Source organism: Solanum lycopersicum, chromosome 9, assembly GCF_036512215.1.
Source record: "Solanum lycopersicum chromosome 9, SLM_r2.1".
NCBI classification, from domain to species: domain Eukaryota; kingdom Viridiplantae; phylum Streptophyta; class Magnoliopsida; order Solanales; family Solanaceae; genus Solanum; species Solanum lycopersicum.
Window position 1 is genome coordinate 12,378,628 of NC_090808.1, and position 7,034 is coordinate 12,385,661.

The 7,034-nt window shown below is 34.4% G+C and overlaps 1 long non-coding RNA gene across 1 annotated transcript; it reads left to right on the forward strand.

Moving 5' to 3' along the window:
- Nucleotides 1-991: 991 nt before the first annotated feature.
- Nucleotides 992-5,669, forward strand: LOC104649026 (uncharacterized). The gene is made up of 2 exons (XR_742996.3): nt 992-1,123; nt 5,430-5,669. It is a non-coding gene; the product is annotated as an uncharacterized lncRNA (long non-coding RNA).
- The last annotated feature ends 1,365 nt before the right edge of the window (nt 5,670-7,034 follow it).

Sequence of the window (7,034 nt, forward strand, 5' to 3'; positions counted from 1 at the left end):
ACATAAGGTGGTTTTGATTGGGATTCCAGGCTGGTTTTGGGTTAGTTTGTATTGTTTTTGGGCTGGTTGTTTTTTATTGAATTTTGTGGGGAGAAGGGGTCGTTAATGGTGGTTGTTTGGTCGAAACAAATGTAAAACGGAAGAGGGGTTTGTGGTGGTTATTTGGATTGTTGTGCGGTGCCGTAACCATTAATGGTGAAACTCGAGCCACGGAGGAATGAGGAAGGTTTTTGTTGGTCGTTTTGAAAGAGTTGCTGGCACCAGCAGTGAAGAAGAGAAGAGTTTAGTCTGGTGACTGCTGAAAAAAAGGAGAAAATGAATGGTGTTTTGGTGGTGGACTGGAATCTACCGGAGCTTCGATGAGTTTGTCACCGAAAAATAATGAACAATAAAAGAATTTTTTAAACATTAAGAAAATCTTAATATTACACCTAAATATTATTCACCACCCCTTAACTCAATAAGCAAGTTATTCTTTAAATAGAGAATTGAAAACCACCAATAATACATACCACTATCTTGAAAATGTGGGCCAAAATCACTAGTTAATAAAATATTTGTGTATGAAATCTTATCCATAGTAGAATAAATTTATGAATCGTGCAAAATATCAAAATGAATATTAACAAATGTTACAGATAAAAATGAATATAAAAAAAATGTAACGAACGTAACCACAGACATGTAAAAAATGTAATTTAATAGAAATAATGATTTTATAAAAAAGAACAAATATTTGAACGTATTTAACCGTCTATGACAAAATAACGTAAATAAAATTAATCGATAAAATTCTAATAATTTGAGAATAAGGATAATTATCAACAAATTTCATTGAAATGGCAAAATATGTATTTCGAACTATTTTTAAAAATAAAATACTTAAAAGTATTAACTTTAGAAATATCATATCAAAATTTTGTGTCAACATAGCACAAATATATAAGTATTTTAAACCCCAAAATTCCCCATTTTAAGTCATTCCCTCAAATCCCAAAATTAAACACCCAAAACTCCTCTAAAAATTTTCTCTAGAAGTAAAAAAAAGGAGAAAGAAGAGGAGGCTAGGTCAAGCACAAGTCTCCAATTTTCAACCTTTTATGGGCATTACGACTAAGCTAAGGTATGATTGTTTTTCGTCCATGGGATCCTTCTTCCCATGGTATCCCTTGAAATGCACAATTTGATGATGAATTTCCCCCATTCTAGTTAGGATTTTTTCTAATGTTGTGGGTTATGTTGAATGTTGATCCAATTGAGTGGATTATGATTATTTATGATTGAATTGACACGATCACATGTTTTTATTATGAAATTACATGTAGTCATGCCTGTTCCATGATTTTACCTAGAATTTATATAATTAGATTGATGCCTTGAAAGAAGACTTTATGGATTTTGATTTCTCCTTGTAAGATTGTTGAATCATGACTAGAATTGTTTAAGTTTGAAGTTTAGATGATGATCATGAGAATTAGAGATTTGAGAGTAAAGTGTACTTTATGATTGTTGGTAATTATTGTTGTAATGTGCAAGAGATACTTCCCTTAATGAATTGCAAAGCATGATTGAACCAATATGAAAGGTTTATCACATAAATGATTCCAGGTTGAAAGGATTGCTCACTAAAATGAATATAGATTAAAGTTCTAAAAGAATGATAAGGCTAGAGACAACTACCATTGACCTCTATATTGAAGGATATGTGGTGATTCTAATACTCCTTAGAATTGAAAATTGTATGTTCCCAAAATGATGAAGTCATATGGAGGCGAGTGCCTATGCTCCTTATGAAATGATGTGGAGGCGAGTATCTGTGTCATATGTGACTGTGGAGGTGAGTACCCATGATATTAAGGTAAATAAGGCAAGAGGATAATACCCATTAGCCTTTATAAGTTAAAAAATAAGGCTAATCCCCATGTCTTTAAAAGTAAGTATGAACTATATGATTATGCTATGTTATGAAGATGCTTGATGTCACATCCGAGTAGCACCCCCTAGAAGTGACCAATGTCGTCGTCCTCGAAGAGGACTAAGACTAACCTCTTAGCATTTGTCATTACATTTTATAGGTTAAATTGCAGAAAATTTAAAACTTTTCATCTATTTCTACATTAAGGTTTACATAGATCTGCCGCTTACACATAATATATAAATAGGGAGTTTATATAGACTCCTCTAATAGAAAGCACTACATAAATTTCTACTTTTATTTCACATACATAATATAGCAATATAATTTCATAAGAACTCTAGGATAAGTCTCACATATAACCATCTAAGTAGAGCATAACATTCGGGCATAACCCTTAATTCTTTACAATAAAAGCAACATATAGGCATATACAACAATTACCTTCAAATGAAAAGGAAAAGAACTAAATTGTCTTTAAGATTAAACAACATCAATAGCTAGATAGTGGCATCATCCTCGGAAGGTGAGGACCTACAAAACTTGGAGAATGAGAGTCGAAGTTATTTTTCAAATGGCCCTTCTAGAATATCAACGGCCGGAACCTATATAATTATAGAAATATAGAAATATGGTTAGTACAACACTTGTATTAAGTACGGAAACATACACATAATACATTTGAAATAATGCATGAGAAAGGGACATTTACGTTTTAGAAACCATGCTAAGTCATTTGGAAACCTTTAGTGCACATAAAAGAGAGCATGTACCACATAAGAAATCTCAATAGCATAAGTCATGTTCATAATCAATACAACTTAACATAAGAACCATGTATAACACAAGACCAACATCATTCATACATAACTAAGTCAATATGTATACTAGAATACTTGAGTACATAGTCAAACCAACTCTAACATCATGCTAGAACAACAAAACACATATAAGAGTTTACATCATTACAACATATACAAGACCCTTACTCATAACTCATCATCAAGCTTACAACTGCAATGACCAAGTAAAGACCATAACCTTAATCAACCAAGTAAAACCAACAAAGGACCATAAGCAATGTCTAAACTCACATAACATAGCATTAAGAGTAATCATCATCATGCATTGGAACATAGACCAATAGCATGCTAAAAAATAAAACTAGTATCATACAGGATCATTCAACATGTAAAGTCAACATATGCATACCATTTACTTATAAAACATAAGAACAACCTTTCAAGACTTCCCTCAAGGCCAACTAGTGCAATGCATAGGTAGAGTCTCATACCCCTACCTAGACTAAGTCAAAACCCTTAAGTCACCCTATTTATTGTTCACATTATTACTTCATTTTACTTTCAGGAACACTTGCCTTAACCGATATAGACCAGAAGAGCTAAATACAGAATCAGGTGTCATAAAACCTACACCGAGAGAAGGTGGAATACTTGTCAAGGTAGTACCAAAACATAAAAATAGCATTCTAGGTGGATCCACTAGCTAGTATTCCTATGGGGACAACATAGTTCAAGAACTAGGAGATATACTTGGACACTCTTTATGCACAATTCATTATAGTCTCCAATCTCATGAGTAAAATAGTGAACCTACCTTGCCTAATTGGGAAGGGACACTCCTCACCTAGTTCACCCGATGCTTAGCTAATGTCCCTTTTTGAAATGTCTTTAAACCTATATTAATCTTCATAACTTAGTTTAGGCGATAGGAGACTAATCCCTTGTATATTAAGAGTCATTAGCTTAGGAATTGCTTGAGAATATCATTTCAATACAACCCTCATATGTGAGATCAACACATTATCATCATCATCATGTATAATAAGGCACATAGGCAATTCATAACCAACCTTATATCATTACATCTTAAACGTAATCTCACACTTTCACATAATCAATACATTTCAATCGCATCATCATATCAACACCCACTTAGTAGAATCAGAATACATGCTTTAATTGAACTTCATCACCAAGTATAAGCCATCACAATTGAAGCAAAGGTTTAAGATCACAAGGTCTTTCCAATTCTCCTTAAAAAGCCATCATTATTGGTCTTACTCTCAATCAAAACAATTTCATCATCAATATCTGTAACAACATCATTCAATAGTAATAACACAATAACTAGTTCACTTGCATCAATACTACTGAATTTAACATGACTAGATAACCTAGGGTTAAGGAATTTGGGTCAATTCATGATCTATTCCACATACTAGATTAAATCATCAAGAACTACTATAATTGAACAATAATAGATCATAATCTAATTACAATAACCAAAAGAAACCACAAATAATACAATTTAGAAGATCAAATTCGGATTAGAAATAAACCCATATGAAATCATTTTTTTGAAAACCAATTTTTGAAGAACCCTTTGGAGAAAGAAATCCCAAAGGTGAAATTTCCCATACCTTGATATTATTTGAATATTGATGGTGAAAAGTGATCTTATTGCTTCACTAGAACTTTAAGACCTTGGTCTTCTATGGAGTCTTCTTTGAGAGAGAAACGAGAGAATAGGAAGAGCAATTTGGGTTTGGGAATTGTGGGGTGCTTAGTTGAGTTTAGGCTTAAGGTAGGTTATGTAGTTGCTAAATTAATCTAATTAACCAAACCTTCACCCTAATTAAACCCCTAACTAGCTAAATTAATTAAATGAACATTTAAAAAACTTAACAAAAAGTGCAGGCCTGACCTACGAGACCCCGACCAACGGGTCGTAGGTTAGTCGACGGCCTCACCCCTCAACCATCCTGCACAACTGTCATTTTTACTCAGAGAGTTGTATTTTTGGATAATTCCTGAAATTGTCTAAGTGCTATTCCACAGAGGAATCGATGCCTCGTCGCGTGCGACCCGTAGGTAGACACTGTTTCAAGGCAATTTCTTGACCAATCTAGAAGGGTCCTCCGCAAGGACCCTTTGGGTTGTCGTTAGGGATTTATAGCAAGATGTTTTGACCCTAAACAAATTTTAATACGTGATTAACATCTTTTCCATCAAATTTCATTAAATTTTGACTCCTAAAACCTTATGAAATAGGCTAAGGCACATTAGCACCTCTTCCACTAATCTCCGAATGTCATGAATGTTTCTTGACGTCTTGACTCTAAAACTTCCTAAATGACTTATAAACATTATTTTTGACCTTAAAACAGTGCTAAAAACTTTATACACTCATGTGAGGCTCTAGATTTAGGTCTTGGACTTTTGAAGTGTCACACCTGACTTTGAGTGTTGCTAGATATGCTTTTATGTTTTAAGCTTGACTAGGTGTGGATGACCAAAGTCTTGAATAAGGTTAAGTGAGGTTACTTAAGTAAGTATTTATCTCTCATTATTATGCTTATTATGTCTTCATTATGCTTACGCCTTATGTCATTTAAGGAATAATGATTATGTTTATGTTGTTTATGCTAGCCGTCATATTTAGTACATGATTGCACCAACGCATACTCTTATTATATTCTTATCAAATGTAGGGTTCGACAACAAGATTCTCACACTCGTGTCTAGCTTCCTTGTTGAGCAATAAAGTGAAGATTTGGTTAGTCTTCATTGTGTTTGAGGATGTGATCACCCTTTTATTTTATGCCTTTCTTTTATGTCTTGGACTATTGTATGGGCTACGTCCCAAGACTTTATCCATGACTATGCTATTAGAGTTGTGATTTATTGTAAAGGACTTTGATTATGTTGAAATATTTTTAATACTTGCACCATTTTCTATTACTTTATGTTATGATATGCTAAGTGGCTTGTTTGAGGACTCTCGGGGCCTTATACACCTTATGACATCTAGGAGTACCCCTGGAATGTGAAAAACTTGGTATCAAATCACAGTGTTTGGATGTTTCAAACCGCGTCTAGTAGAGTTTTATTCATGGATGTGAAGTGTGCCACATTTATGAACGAAAGGGTACTAAATGTTTAGGAAAATTTACTTCTTTACTTCTCTATGTCGTGTCATGGAGTTTAACTCAATAATTTTTTTCTCATAATACTTACCCAGTGGTTTTAGGGATATTACTACTAAAAGGGGTAATGTTAGAAGGATGGAGGGAAGCAATGTTGATCAAATGGTTCCTCCTCAAGTTTCTCCCAGGCTCCTCCTCAAGCTCCGATTGACCCATTGAATGAATTTGTACAAATGTGGAAATAAGGTCGACTTTCCAAGTGTTGACTCAAGTCGTAATGGCTCAATACTATAGAGAGGTTGTATCTCCATGAACATAAATGTGGGTATGACAGTGGCAAGAGTGAGAGATTTTAGAAGGATGAACCCTCCCAAATTTTATGGCTTCAAAGTTGAGGAAGTTCCTCAAGAGTCTACCGACAAGGTCTACAATATACTTGCTATTATGGAAATGACTCTGGTAGATAAGGCGGAGCAAGACTCTTTCTAACTCAAAGGGGTTTCTCAGATTGGGTTTGATCAATTGAAAGGTTCAAAAGTTTTTTTCTTGATCGATTTTTCCCTCTAGATATAAGAGAGACCAAGGTGCTTGAGTTTATTAACCTTAGGCAAAGAAATATGAGTTTAAAGGAATACGCTTTGAGGATCACTCAACTATCTAAGTATGTTCCTTCTATTGTGGAACATCATAGGACCAAGATGAGTAAGTTTGTGTTGAGGTCCGACTTGGTTGTCAAAGAAAGTTGCACTACTATGCTTGTCTATGACATGTACATTTATCGCCTTATGGTGTATGACCAAAAAATTGAGAAAGAAAATCTCAAGGAAAGATCTAGGAGGCAAAGAGAGCAAGAGTGGATGATGGTAACGATTCAGATTTTAGGTCCGGTGGATGGGATCATCCAAAGTTTTGACAAAATTTCTCCATACATGGTTCTTCAAATGCTCCTCCAAGGTTTAAAAATTAAAGGGTTTCTAACCCTAGGCTCAAGGAGATGGTGGTAAGTCCTCAATGCCTACTTGTACCAAATGTGGAAGAAATCATGAGGGTAAGTGTCTAATGAGCTCCAATACTTGATTTAGGTGTGGTTTGACGGATCACAAGATAAGAAATTCTCATTCGATTGCAAAGAATGATGGAGATACTCGTCATAGGGCTCAACCTTATCCT